Below are 15035 nucleotides of genomic sequence, written 5' to 3'. Positions count from 1 at the left end.
AATTCCAACAGGTGAGGGTCTCCTTGAGTTTGGCCAAAGAAACGTCTCAGGACCTCCCTCTACTGCTGGCCCCTTGATGGAGAACGACTTCTCTTTCGCGCTCGGCCCCTTCCCTCCCTGCTGCTCCTACGTAATTGAACCCCAGTGGCGGGGTGAAGGCTGGGGGACGCCTGCTGACTGTCTGGAAGCGCAGAAGCCCCTGAGGGACGGCCTGGCCGACCTCTGGGCTTGGAGGGTGCGGACGCAGGATGCTTGATCTGAGCATGGCTGGAAGCAGTGTGGGCTGCAGGTGGTGGCAGCTGCACTGCAGACGTGCCAGCGTTGGCATGTGGAATGGTCACCTGCCGAGAGAGGACACCTGCACCATTGTCGGACGACACACTGGCTCTCTGAGGGGACCGGCTCGGCTCATCCGCCACAATCGCATGCTCCACTGATTCCTGGCCTTGTATGGGACTGGAAGGGCCCGGGGTGATCCTAGCTGATGCAGATAGGGTGGCTGCAGTGAGAGTTCGCGTTGCCTCAATCTGGGTGTGGACGAGGCCGGCAAGTGACTGCGTGGCAGCAGTGAGGACCTGTGAACCAGAGAAGCCCTGGACAGTTCTTTCCATTGCTTCGGACAAGGCCGGTGCTGACCGCTCCACTGCCTCGGACAAGCCCTGGACAGACCTTTCCAGGGATTGTCCGAAGCCCTGAACAGTCCTTTCCATAGCGGCCTCGAAGCCCTGGACAGTCCTCTTCATTGTTGGTCCAAAGCCCTCGACAGACCTCTCCATTGTTGCCCCGAAGCCCTCGACAGACCTCTCCATTGTTGCCCCGAAGCCCTGGAGAGTCCTGTCCATTGTTGCCCCGAAGCCCTGGAGAGTCCTGTCCATTGTTGCCCCGAAGCCCTGGAGAGTCCTCTCCATTGTTGCCCGAAGTCCAACACACTCTTTGCCAGTGAATCTATTGACTGAGGCATCCTCCCCACTGCAGCCATCAGCTCAGTGTGCCTGAGCCGGGCCTGGGTGCTCATTCCACCTCCTCAGTCATCACTACCTGCCTTGCCCTCCGGGGAGACGGTGGCCGAACTTGCCTACCCCCCTTGCGTTGCTGCATGCCGCTTGGTCCGGCAACTGCCTGATCATCAGAGCCCACCCCACCTCCCCTCCAGGGAACTACTATCCCCAGTCTGTACATGTGCATGCTCCTCTGAGATTGGAGCGGATGGTCCGGCTTCCTCCTGATCCTCAACTCCGGAGGCACTGGCACTGGCAGCTTCAGGGCGTGGAGCCCCAGTTGGTGATGCATCATCTGAAAGCAGGGAGGTGGAAGAGTGGCTTTAGCAAAAGGACAGGTTGGCGGAAAGGCATGGCAGATTGCGGCACACTGAGGAAGCATGCTGGCAGGGGGACCAAGTGGAAGGAGACAGTTGCAAAAGGTGAGAGCCTTACCCTCGCTGTCGAGAATGGGGTCGGCAGCTGCAGTGGTAACAGGACCAGACAGACGTTCTCCAAGAATCTGGTGCACTCTCTCCTCGAGATCCGTGAGAGTGACCACTTGTGGAGGTCCGCCACCGGTTCGACGCTGCTCCCTCCGCGTCGTCGCCAGCTTGGACTGCAGGGGAAAGAAGGGGAAGTTCTGTAACATGATGCCTTGAGAGATCATCTGATGCCCCCCATGGTGCAAGAGCCCTTACATGATGCCTTGAGAGATCATCTCATGCCCCCCATGGTGCAAGGGCCCTTACATGATGCCTTGAGAGATCATCTCATGCCCCCCATGGTGCAAGGGCCCTTACATGATGCCTTCAGAGATCATCTCATGCCCCCCATGGTGCAAGGGCCCTTACATGATGCCTTGAGAGATCACCTCATGCCCCCCATGGTGCAAGGGCCCTTACATGTGGCCTTGAGAGATCATCTCATGCCCCCCATGGTGCAAGGGCCCTTACATGTGGCCTTGAGAGAAATGTCCATGTGTGTGCCCAGAAAGGGCCATGGGTGCTTGCTGACAGATGGCCATTGGGGCATCATGGCAACAGGGTCCTCGAAGTTAGGTGCAGATGGAGGGAATCAGAAGTTTGCATAACCAACACTCACCCTAACGACCCGAGTGAGGTCGTTGAATTTATTCCTGCACTGAACAGGGGTCCTGGTCGCCAAGCTGTTGGAGTTGACCCTCTGAGAAACCTCCCTCCAAGATCGCCGGTAAGCCTTTTGATTCGGCCTCTTGCCATTGTCAGGATACAGAACATCTCGACGGCGCTCAACTGCAGACACCAAGTGGTCCAGGGCCTCAGTGCTGAAGCGCTCTGCTCTCTGTCTCACCTTCTCCATCCTCACCAAGTTTGTTGCGCCAGAGAAGGGAGAGCACTGATTCTGAGGCCTACAGGGCGTTGAGTGTAGCAGCTCAGGCTGACTGACCCACCCCTTTAAGAGCCGGCCGGCGCCTGGAAGTCTCGTGGTTTCCGGTAATTGAGATCACCTGCGCTGCGCCCGTCCGCGACGATATTGGGTAGCGCCTGAACTTTTGCGCCTTAGGAGCCCTGTGCAACGTCTGAGTTAGCGCCTCAATCCCCTTTGGGGGCGATGCAACCCAATATCTCGCCAGGCAGCGATAAGTTTCGTCTGGCTATAAACTTTGCGCAGCGCCTCAAGCGGGGCTATACCCAATTTCTAGGCCATAAAGTCATGGGCTGGTATTTGTCAATGGGGAGCTTTTCGAGGCGGGACTTCCACTTGTTGGGTTTTAGTCCCGCCTCCATCAACTTGTGGCCAACCCACGCTATTTTCCCTTGATTGACCTTGTTAAGTCCGCCCAGCGGGCTCAGCAGGCCAATTAAGGGAAAGCCAGTTACAGGTGACGTCAGCAAGTGCCGTGCTCTGTGAAGCTGTCAAACACTGACAATCTGTCTTCTAAGTTCTGTCTTTACTCAAGACTCAATTAGAAAGCCTTCCTGACCAGAAAGCAGGAGGCTGCAGCTTTTGACAGTTCAGCGGCCATTCTGCTTTCTGTGCCGGTGAGCTGAGGGACTCCCGAGACCTGAAGGGAGGAAGCCTGCAGGAAGAAGTAAAGGTAAGTAAAACTTATTAAAACACTTTACACACACCTCACACACTTACCTCTGCACACATGCACCCATTACTCACCTGCACACCGGACATCTCGACCCCTCCGACCCCCACAGACCGACGGCCCGCCTCGATGACACTGGCGAGGTTCGGAGCCGTCGGGAAGCCCACACTTCAGGGCTCAAAATAGGGATTAGCCAAAAAACTGCCTGTTAACTACCTGTTAACAGGCAGTTAATTGGCATTAATCCCCTTCCCGCCTCGAGGAGGCGGGACCCGGCACGGGTCGGCTACCCGCCTCCTGGCAAGATGGCATGGAGGCGGGTTGAGGGCGGGTTGGGCACCCGCCCCCAAATTCTGCCATTTTCCGGCAGTCCCGCCTCCAAACCCGCCTCCCCAGGGCTGGCAAAATCCAGCCCATAGAATTATACAGCACAGAAAGAGGCCCTTCAGCCCATCGTGTCCACGCCGGCCATCAAACCCCGTCTATTCTAATCCCATTTTCCAGCACTTGGTCCGTAGCCTTGTCCGCTATGGCATTTCAAGTGCTCATCTAAATGCTTCTTGAATGTTGTGAGGGTTCCTGCCTCTACCACCCTTTCAGGCAGTGAGTTCCAGATTCCAACCACCCTCTGGGTGAAAAAGTTTTTCCTCAAATCCCCTCTAAACCTCCTGCCCCTTACCTTGAAACTATGCCCCCTGGTTATTGACCCCTCTACTAAGGGGAAAAGTTCCTTTCTATCTACCCTATCTATGCCCCTGATAATTTTGTACACCTCAATCAGGTCCCCCCTCAGCCTTCTCTGCTCTAAGGAAAACAAGGTAGGGCTTAAGGAGGGTCTGAAAGGAGGAGAGGGAGATTGAGAGGCAGAGAGGTTTAGGGAGGAGCTTCCAGTGTGGTATAGATGGCTGAATGTACGACCGCCAATGGTAAGCCGAAGAATAGAGGGTGTCAAATATTCTAACCTCGTCATCTTCTTTTACTCCAAATAAGCAAGAAGCTGCAGAGGAGTAGGAATAAATTGCGCACAGTCCACCTGCCTCAGGCCATGCTACCAGACATCCTCACCCACACCATCATTCACCCTTTCTATCGTACTCATTATTACAGAGTGATCCTTCCAAGGGGCGAAATAAATAGTGATGGTGAGATTTTATTAATGGGTGAAGCACAGGGCATGATGGAGCCAGAAGAGTCAGGAGTGAAAATGAGTCTGACATTCTTCATGTGTGAGCCAAGCCAGTGAGTGTCAGCAAGCTTTTCAACTACTGCATCACAGCCAAGCCCCATTCTGAGCTGACCAACATTTACAGACAGGGGATTACTTTCCACCGCGGATCTTTGATTACTGACCAGAAGTGCTGACATCATTTAATTCAGCACAGATGACTGATTGAACAATGGATCTTTCTGGCCTGTATGGATTAGCTACCTTTATGCCTTAGTCAACTGAGCCATTAGGGAAGCCCAACTCTCCTTTCTTAACGAACAACAGAAAATGCTGGAAAAACTCAGCAGGCCAGGCAACATCCGTGGAGAGAAATTAAAGTCGACGTTTCGGGTCTAACCCTTTTTCAAAACTGGAAAGGAAATGAAATAGATCGAAGGCAGGGCTGCGAGAGAACAAAAGAAGTGCAGAAACATTAAGAGGTATTCAAAACGAGACAAGATGGTGATAGGACTAGTGGAGACAAAAGACGGCTCAGATTAGGTGTGAAGTGTACTGGCAGAATGGGAGACAGCTGCCATGTGGGAGAGAGAAAAAAAAGGAAAGGGGGGAGAGGGAAAAACCAAAACAAAGGGGTGGATGAAAAATATAAGTAAAAATGTACTAGGGGCCGAGGTTATGATCTGAAATTGTTGAACTCGATATTGAGTCCGGAAGGCTGTAAGGTGCCTAATTGGAAGATGAGGTGCTGTTCCTCGAGTTTACGTTGCGCTTCCGTGGAACAATGCAAGAGGCCAAGGACGGGGAGGTCTGAGTGGGAATGGGGCGGTGAATTAAAATAACAGGCGACCGGAAGCTCTGGGTCACCCTTACGAACTGAACGGAGGTGTTCCGCAAAGCGGTCACCCAATCTGTGTTTGGTCTCCCCAATGTAGAGGAGACCGCATCGTGAGCAGCGAATACAGTATACTAGATTGCAAGAAGTACAAGTAAATCGCTGTTTCACCTGGAAGGGGTGTTTGGGGCCCTGGACAGTGGAAAGGGGGGAGGTATAAGGGCAGGTATTGCATCTCCTGCGCTTGCACGGGAAGGTGCCAGGCGAAGGGGAAGGGGTGCTGGGGGTGATAGGAGGAGTGCACTAGGGTGTCTCGGAGGGAGCGGTCCCTACGGAATGCTGAAAGGGGAGGGGAGGGGAAGATGCGTTTGGTGGTGGGATCACTTTGGAGGTAGCGGAAATGGCAGAGGATGATCCGTTGAATGTGGAGGTTGGTGGGATGAAAGGTGAGGACAAGGGGAACCCTATCGTGGTTCCGGGAGGGAGGGGCAGGGGTGAGGGCAGAAGTGCGGGAGATAGAACGGACACGGCCGAGGGCCGTATCAACCACGGTAGAGGGGAATCCTCGGTTGAGGAAAAAGGAAGACATGTCGGAAGCACTGGTGTGGAAGGTGGCATCGTCAGAGCAGATACGGCGGAGACGGAGAAACTGGGAGAATGGAATAGAGTCCTTACAGGAGGCGGGGTGGGAGGAAGTGTAGTCCAGGTAGCTGTGGGAGTCAGTGGGCTTGTAGTGAATGTTGGTCAATAACCTATCCCCAGAGATGGAGACGGAGAAGTCGAGGAAGGGAAGGGAAGAGTCAGAGATGGACCATGTGAAGGTGAGGGAAGGGTGGAAATTGGTGGCAAAGTGAATGAAATTGTCTAGTTCAGGGCAAGAGCAGGAAACGGCACTGATACAATCATCAATGTATCGGAAAAAGAGGTGAGGGAGGGGTGAGACTCCTTTCTTAACTCTTGTCCATAGCTTTTCTTAGAATTCCAACCGCTCCAGGGTTAATTCAGCACCTTTGCAGTCTTGGATCGGGAGCCATGAGGGAGGCAGACAGACAGACAGACAGACAGACAGACAGGAGAGACTCGAGAAGCTCACAGCCTGCCATCTCAATTCACAATGCCACTCAAATCAAGTTTCATTGTGAAATATTATATTGGGAGTTAGCCACAAAATTGCTGTTTCAGATCCCCCAGAACTGTCTATTCCTCTGATTCTAGCTTCTTGTGCACCCTCCAATCGTCGCTCCACCGTTGGCGGTGATTGGTGCATTCAGCTGTCTAGGCTGCACTCGCTGGAAGTCCCTTCCTAAACCTCGCTGCCTCCCAACCTCCCTCTCCTACTTTCAGACCCTCCTTAAAACCCCTTCTGAATATTTCCTTCTTTGTCTCGTGCAGCATTTTTGTCTGTTTACACTTCTGTGAAGCGCCTTGGGGGGTTTTTCTATGTTAAAGGCGCTATATAAATGCAATTCTTATTATGTTTATAGCAAGCAGTTTTAAGCATAAACACAACAATGAGAGCCAACTACAAGACACAGATTAGTAAACTGATATTGTCCCTTTATAACATGTTGAATTGTGCAACAATTAACCGTATACACTTCCCCTTTAAATGTGTGGTGTATTTTTTTTTAAGAAATCATAGTTTCCATTTCCCTGATTCCGGCCTCCCTGCTGGTGGCTCAAAAGGTTATCCTCCAGAGCTAGAAAAGCAGGCAGGAAACATCCATCACAATACAGGGGAAAATACTGCCAGAAATAGCTGCAGTACATGCTGCTGGTCCAAGTTAGCACTTTATGACTCAACTATGGTGATGTCATTAATTTAATTGTGATAAAACATAGCTTTTTCAATGGCTTGGTCAGTAATTGTATTCAATATTGATTTGGGTAATCCTAGCTGAGTTGGTAATGAGGGTCATGGGGGAAAAATTCGGTGGCGCCGCCTTTGGGGCGCTACTTTTAGCACCCTGAAAAAGTTAGCGCCCCAGCGCTGTAAATTGAGTGGTAGTGCCCCAAGCAGGCGGCGGGACGCTATTGGAAGCTCTCCCCCTCCTTCCTGGGGCGCTACCACTGAATATCGCGGTGCTACGTGCAGCAGCACCACGCACGTTGGCACATAGCACCGCGGCATTACAGACCTCCCTCCCCTGGTTAAAGAAGCGGGGCCTGGTGCTGCATGCACCGGGGCCCTGCTGGACCACCGGGGTGCCATGGAAACAGCCCCGGCACTCAAGAGGAGTGCTGGGCTGAGCGATCGCGGCTGGCACCCCAAATGAAAGAGGGGAAGGGGGCAGGTGCTGGCAGGCGGCCAGAAAAAAAAATGGTCGCCCGATACCTGCCCCTTTAAATACCGCTGCCGTAGCTGCACAAACGCCACCGTGACCCTGCCGGACATATCATCCGGCGATAGGTCAGGGGTCACAGCTGAAGTTTGCGGCCGGGGCGCGAGCGGGGCGCTGCACACGGCGATGGCATCGTCGCTGGAGGCACAGCGCCGCAGGGTACTATCGGCTACTGCCACCGCTAAGCTCCTGCTGAAGTTCGCGGGAGGCGTTAGCGGTGCCACACCCAGGCGCTAGTGGCTTTGCGTTCTGTTAGCGTTCCCGGGGGGTGCTAATGGGAGGCGCAAAGCAACCCAATTTTTCCCATAGTGTCCCAGTGGACCATGGAGGGGAAATATTAGCCAGGATTCTTGCTCCAGATCACTATCTAACGGCCACTGTTGGAAATCCTTGGGGGCATGGGCATTGGATGACAACAGGATTGAGCACAACTGTGATGCTTTCCTAGTTCAACAATGTTGTGTACCCACCGATTGGGCAAGGGACACAGCAGCCAATCAGCTCAATCTCTGGTCACCTAATCAGTTAGAGTGCAAGTAGGGATGTGGCAATTGGCTACCGTGAAAGCACTGATACGACTCTGCAGCCACCAACGATCCTCAGCTATTTTAGCAAAGTGCTCATTCTCAACTATGTGAGAAAATTACAGTCGCTCCCAAAACTGTCCTCACCTGACACCCACATATGCATCACTGGATAGTATTTAGGACTAGATGCTGTCAAGGAAATATTTACAGGGATATGGGGAAAGAGCAGGGGAGTGGGCCTAATTGGATAGCTCTTTCAAAGAGCCAGCGCATGCACAATGGGCCAAATGGCCTCCTTCAGTGCTGTACCATGCTACCATTCAATGAGTGTTAACGGCTTAGTGAACAACAGAAACAACACAGCCAAGCCCAATTCAGCCCTTTCCCCATATCTATACACACACACACACACATTCTCTCTCCTTCCAACTGGGGTCCCTGAATATTGATCAGCAGCAGGACACTTGGCTGATTTCCCCTTTCCCAATCCACGGCACTGAGCTCAATTGTAACACCTCAAATGCTTCCCAATGCATGGATCAGCTCAGACCAGCGATTTAACCTGGTGTTTTCCTGGTCTGTGTGGCTCAATTCCACATCGGGCAGGGCACTTATCAACTGCACCATCAGAAGAACTGGGGGAAGAAATTTCACCGAGCTTTATCTTATTGGAAGCTTTGCCTGTGATTTGTCACCTCCCTCAAGAGATTGAGTGGAGTTGATGATACTACAAATATTCACATGGCTTATTGAAAGCACAGATGTCTTAGGCCCAGTAGCCATTTAATAATACATAAAACGTGTCTTTACACTTTAAATAGAGAGCACAGTCAGCTTACGACATACCTCTCTCTTTCCAGCAGGGGTTTCTGAATATTGACCAGCAGCAGGAAACTTGGCTGGTTTCCCCTTCCCTAACCCAAGAAAGTCCACTCCCTCTACACCTCCACCCCCACCAGGATGGCTTGAGGGTGTTCCGTTTCTTCCTTAAACGGAAGCCCAACCAGTCCCCATCCACCACCACCCTCCTCCGCCTGGCTGAACTTGTTCTTACATTGAACAACTTCTCCTTTGACTCCACTCACTTCTTCCAAATAAAAGGTGTTGCTATGGGAACCGGTATGGGTCCTAGCTATGCCTGCCTTTTCGTGGGATGCGTGAAACATTCTTTATTTGAGTTCTACTCAGGTCTCCTCCCTCACCTCTTTTTCCAGAACATTGATGACTGTATTGGCACCACTTCCTGTTCTCAGCCCGAATTGGAAAACTTAATCAACTTTGCTTCCAATTTCCACCTCTCCCTCACCTTCCCATGGTCCATCTCTGACTCTGACTCTTCCCTTCCTTGACTTCCCTATCTCCATTTCTAGGGAGGATAGGCTGTCGACCAATATCTACTATAAGCCCACTAATTCTCACAACTGCCATCATTACACTTCCTCCCACCCCGCTTTCTGTAAGGACTATATTCCATTCTCCCAATTTCTCCGTTGCATCTGTTCTGACAATGCCACCTTCCACACCAATGCTTCTGATATGTCCACCATGGTTGATAGGGCCCTCGACAGTGTCGATCCCATTTCCTGCGCTACTGCACTCATCCCTTCTCCTCCCTCGCAAAACCACAATAGGGTTCCCTTGTCCTCACCTTCCACCCACCAGCCTCCATATTCAATAGATCATCCTCCGCCATTTCCGCCAACTCCAGCGTGATGCCACCACCAAACATCTTACCCACCCCTTTCAGCATTCCGAAGGGACTGTTCCCTTCGTGACACCCTGGTCACCCCAACACCAGCTCCCCTTCCCACAGCACCTTCCCTTGCAAGCGCAGGAGATGCAACACCTGCCCTTTCACCTCCTCCCTTCCCACCATCTAGGGCCCCATACCCTCCTGCCAGGTGAAACAGTGATTGACTTGTACTTCTTTCAATTTAATATACTGTATTCATTTCTCATGATGCAGTCTCCTCTAAATTGGGGATACCAAATGCAGATTGGGTAATCGCTTTGCTGAACACCTCCATTCAATCCATAAGCGTGACCCTGAGCTTTTGTTCGCTTGCCATTTTAATTCACCACCCCTCTCCCACTCTGACCTCTTTGTCCTCGAACCTCCTACACTGTTCCAATGAAGCTCAACAGAAGCTCTAGGAACAGCACATCATCTTTCGATTGGACTCTTTATAACCTTCTGGACTCAACATTGAATTCAACAATTTCAGACCATAACCACTCTCCCATTTTTTTCAGACAGCAGTTGCTGGCAATGATTCTGCTGTTGCCATTTACAGCTCCTCGAGAACCATTTTTTGTTTCTTTACTTGTCCCATTACCAACCCCTTTTGCCTAGCCCCATCATCCCTTTTGTCTTTTAATCTATCCTGCCTTCCACCCTATCACAGACCTTCTCCTTTGTTCTTTCCTCCCCTCCCCCCTTTCCCTGCCCCTGTACTTGCGTAAAACCTGTTACGTCTCTAACCTTTGCCAGTTCTGACGAAGGGTCATCGACCTGAAATGTTTACTCTGTTTCTCTCTCCACAGATGCTGCCTGACCTGCTGAGTGTTTCCAGCATTTTCTGTTTCTATTTACGACATACCTCTGTTGGTTTTGTGCCCCTTGCTCATTTCATTCAGCCACTAATCATTACCACCCTAGGCCTTCCTGGAAACACTAGCAGATGATTCTGGGAATCTTTGTGGTTTTGATATTTAATGGATTAACTGAATTGGACTTTAATCTTTGGAGTTCAACAAAAGGGTAAATTTTGTGAGGCTCTGTTCCAGGGATTCTCTGTGCTCCTGATTTTGAGGCCATTTGACTGAAAAATTCAGAGAGCCACAAATTAGACGCACTGACCTCCGCACTCTATTCTCTGATCCATGGTTCTGTTGAGCAAGAGTGTGCGTTGGAAGAGGAAAGTTGCAAAATTTGGAATCTTGTTTCAGGGACAGAAAGAAAGAACTTGGGGGGGAAATTTGGTTGCTTTGCGCCTCCCGTTAACGCCCTAAGAGGGCGCTAATGGGGCGCAAAGCAACTAGTGCCCGGGCGTGGCGATGTTTGCATCGCTTGCGAAATTGACCAGACATTTTCCGGCGGCGCTAAACACTACCACCACGATCTCCTGTGCCTGCAGATCATGACATCAGTCGAGCGTGCAACGCCCCGATAGCGCCCCGGACCAGATATTGAGTGGCGCCCCCTGCCTTACCGCCTGCCGCTAGCAACGACAGGTTGAGGGAAACGTTTTGCAGTCAGGAAGGGACTGGGGGAAGCGCTATTTAAAGGCAGCCGCTTCCTGACTTTTTTGTCAGCGACATTTTTGCACCATGCATTCTGAGAGAGAGAGAGACTTCTGGAGAGATTCAACGCTGTGTGAAGGAGTTTTGGGTACTGAGCAGCACTTTGCAGGTTCATTTTGATTTGACCTTCCTTGCATCGATTTAGAAGAGACTGTGGGGGCTGCACTCTGAGCTCTTTCCCTGGGTCTCTCCATTGTTCTTTCCAGCAGAATTGATGTACAGGTCTCTCCAGGCTGAGATTCAAGGCTGCAATGAGCAGGTTGTGGATGGAGAGCAAGATCAACCCTCCCCTTTAAGAACTGGCCGGCGCCGGTGTGTCTGTTCCATTGCTGACTGACAACACATGAGCTTCGCCAGCGCTCTGAGTTAGCGCCTCGCTCCTTGGCGTTAGCACCTTAAGAGAGGCGTGTAGCGCCTGATTTAGAGCTCCAATCACCTCCAGGGGTGATAGAAGCGATGTTTGCAGTCGGAGGCGATAATTAGCGCCAGGCGCTAAACTTTGCGCCCAGCCGATAATTGCGCCCCAAATGGGGCGATACTGAATTTCTCCCCTTCCATTTATATAGTGCCTTTCACATCCAAAGTGCATCACAGCCAATGAATTACTTTTGAAGTGTAGAGACTATTGTCTTGTTGGCAGGTGCAGCAGCCAATTGACACTCAGCAATGTCCCACAATCAGCAATGAGGTAAATGACCAGTTAAGCTGTTTTTTTGGTAGTGTTGGTTGAGGGACAAATGCTGACCAGGACAACAGGGAAAAAACAGGCATTTCCCTGCATTTTAAATAGCACCATGGGATCTTTTGCATCCACCTGAGAGGGCAGACAGGACAGGGGTTCGGTTTAATGTCGCCACAAAAGATAGCGCCTCCGACGGTTCAGCACTTCATCACTACTGCACTGAAGTGTTAGCCTCCATTATGTGCTCAAATCAAGTGGCAGGCCTTGTACCTCCAACCATCTGACTTGAGGCAAGAGTGCTACCACTGAGCCAAGGGTGACACTGATACAACTGCTTAACTGATGAGTAAACAGCTAGACATGGAAAATCTGTAATTTTTTTGGCATTCCCAAATGACAGACCAAATAGCGGATATTTGCTGAGCCATAGATGGTTCATGGCATACTAGATTTATATTACAAATTGAGGCCATATTTCCCTTAATGACTCACTCATTGGGACTGTGAGTATCTCAAACACATAGGGCTAGATTTTCAGTGTAGACAGTTTTGGGGCGCTAACCTTAGCGCCCGCCCGAAGTTAGTGCCCGCCCCAAAGTAGCGCCCCGTTGCCGGAAATTCAGTGGCTTCGCCCTAAGAGGTTGGTGGAGCGCTAAAAGAGGCGTTCCACTGCTATCTTTAGGCGCTAAGCCGGCGGTGCAGAGCGCAGCGCCCGAGCTCGGGCGCAGCGCACGGCAGACACTCTGGTGCCAGTGAGCTCTTAAAGGGGAAGGGTGCATGTGTTTTTTTCGGAGGAGGAGGAGGAGGAGGAGGAGGAGGAGATAAATACACCGTTCACAACAACACACTGGATCCTTCCACACAACACATGCAGACTGCCGTTTATAGTGCAGGAGGAGTGCCCTTTAATTTGCGCTCCCCAGGGTGTGTTGCGTTCCATTTTACAAACGCTCTGGACGCCAGCCGCAGAATGGGGCGGTCCGACTGAAGTTTGGATTCGGGGCGGCCAAAGGGCGTTGCACGAGGATGTGACGTCATTTTCTGCGCGCGCATCCGGGCGGCCGCTAAACTTTGCGCCGGCGCTAACGGGCAACTTAATTTGGGGCGGGGCGCAAACTGCGCTGCGCCCGGGCGCTACATGAATAGCGCCCGAAAATCACTTCTCTTAAGGCGCTAACTGCTGGCGCAAGCAACTGAAAATCTAGCCCATAGACTAAAAAGTCCCTGGTTTGATCTTCAGTCTTTGACAAGTGGGTTGGTCTCAGTCTTTAAATTAAGTTACTTCTGCTGGAAAGTGCATGCGTGGACATCGGATGAGGGCAGGATTAGGCTTGGTTGTATGCACTCCTTAGTTGAATAGCCCGATAATACATACTGGGCTCATACTTGAAGAATGGCCACTCGTGCTCAGTGTCAGTGGGCTGCAACAAATCAGCACCGTTAGAGAAAATGGAGGTGAAAAATAATTGTAAAATCATTTTTTGGCAAACCTTTCTTTTGCAAGGGAAAAGAGGTTGAAGCCCCATGTGCCATTTAACTAGCGACATGTGCAGGTAACATGATAATGAATTTTGATATGATTTGGGTTCTAATGTTGCGTGCTTGAAAACCGAAAAATATTTGCCAAACACTTTTCCATGAAGTCAGTGTACCTTTAAAGGGCTGCACTTGAATTCCCCTAGCAGTTCTCAAAATATTCACATTTCCTGCTGTTTATCATCAAATGTAAAATGCTTTAAAGTGGAATTAGCAAATTAAACTGCAACCCCACCCCCCCGGCACCTGTTTTTTCCCCCCCCAGCTGTAGTTACAGTCTAAACATATGAAACACATTGTTAAAGTCTCTGACAGGAATTTCCCTTAGGTTTTGGAAGAACATTTCACTCTGTATTTTTTTCCAAGTGCACCTGGTTTCATGAGAGCAGAAGGTGGCAAGATCTAGTCAGCGACATTGTAAATTTTAGCAAGAAGGTTTGTTTGGTTTGCTACTTCTAGCAAGATCGTAGAAGCATTTCCACCATCTCTGCGATCTAGCTGGCACGCAACAAATCTTTGCCTAAGAATTTTTCGGACACGATTACGCCCATCCTTTTGTTTGACTGATCAGCCCTGCCTCCTCACTGCAGGGTAAATTGCACAATCCAGTGAGGAAAAGAGGTTGAAAATCCATGCATCATTTTTGTTGGAATAACTTTATGCACAAATAGCAAGATGTAGGGCCAGAGTTTCTGCTTTGGGCACAATCACAACTGAGCTGGTTTTCCGAATTGAATTTTATGGTTCAAGTTTCCACTCAAATTCATTTGCATAACCATAAACATAAAATCGTCCTTGAACCAGTGTTTTAGAATGTAATTTTTTCTCCTTACATTAAAAAATAGTCCTTGATATATTTAAGAGCGGTAACCTGGTGCAATTTTGTTAATACAACTGAAAATAGGTTTATCAAAAAAAATAGTTTTAATCAGAGTGTCTAAAAGAAAGACTTGCATTTATATCACGCCTTTCACGACCACCGGACGTCTCAAAGCACTTTACAGTCAATGAAGTACTTTTTTGAAGTGTAGTCACTGTTGTAATGTGGGAAACGCGGCAGCCAATTTGCGCACAGCAAGCTCCCACAAACAGCAATGTGATAATGACCAGATAATCTGTTTTAGTGATGTTGATTGAGGGATAAATATTGGCTAGGGCACCAGGGATAACTCCCCTGCTCTTCTTCAAAATAGTGCCATGGGATCTTTTACGTCCATTTGAGGGAGAGCAGACAGGGCCTCGGTTTAACGTCTCATCCAAAAGACGGCACCTCCGACAGTGCAGCACTTCCTCAGCGCTGCACTGGAGTGTCAGCTTAGATTTATGTGCTCAAATCCCTGGAGTGGGATTTAAACCCACGACCTTCTGACTCAGAGGCAAGTGTGCTACCCACTGAGTCACAGCTGACACACCACCTGTGTGTAACCCAATTTTAAAATAACTTAAAATGACTTTAAAAGCTATCCAGAACCATTTACTAGTTTCATTAGTGTACAGTAGTCAGTTTCTTAGTAAATTAAATATTTTTTAATGTTTAAAAGTTACCCATCAGTGCCCTTGTGCACAAAAAAAGCTTCATTTTAAGGGC

Source organism: Somniosus microcephalus, chromosome 7 (genome assembly GCF_052327205.1).
Source record: "Somniosus microcephalus isolate GS21.2 chromosome 7, FLI_Smic_1.0, whole genome shotgun sequence".
Taxonomy (NCBI): Eukaryota; Metazoa; Chordata; class Chondrichthyes; order Squaliformes; family Somniosidae; genus Somniosus; species Somniosus microcephalus.
Note: the sequence above shows the minus strand (reverse complement) of the source record.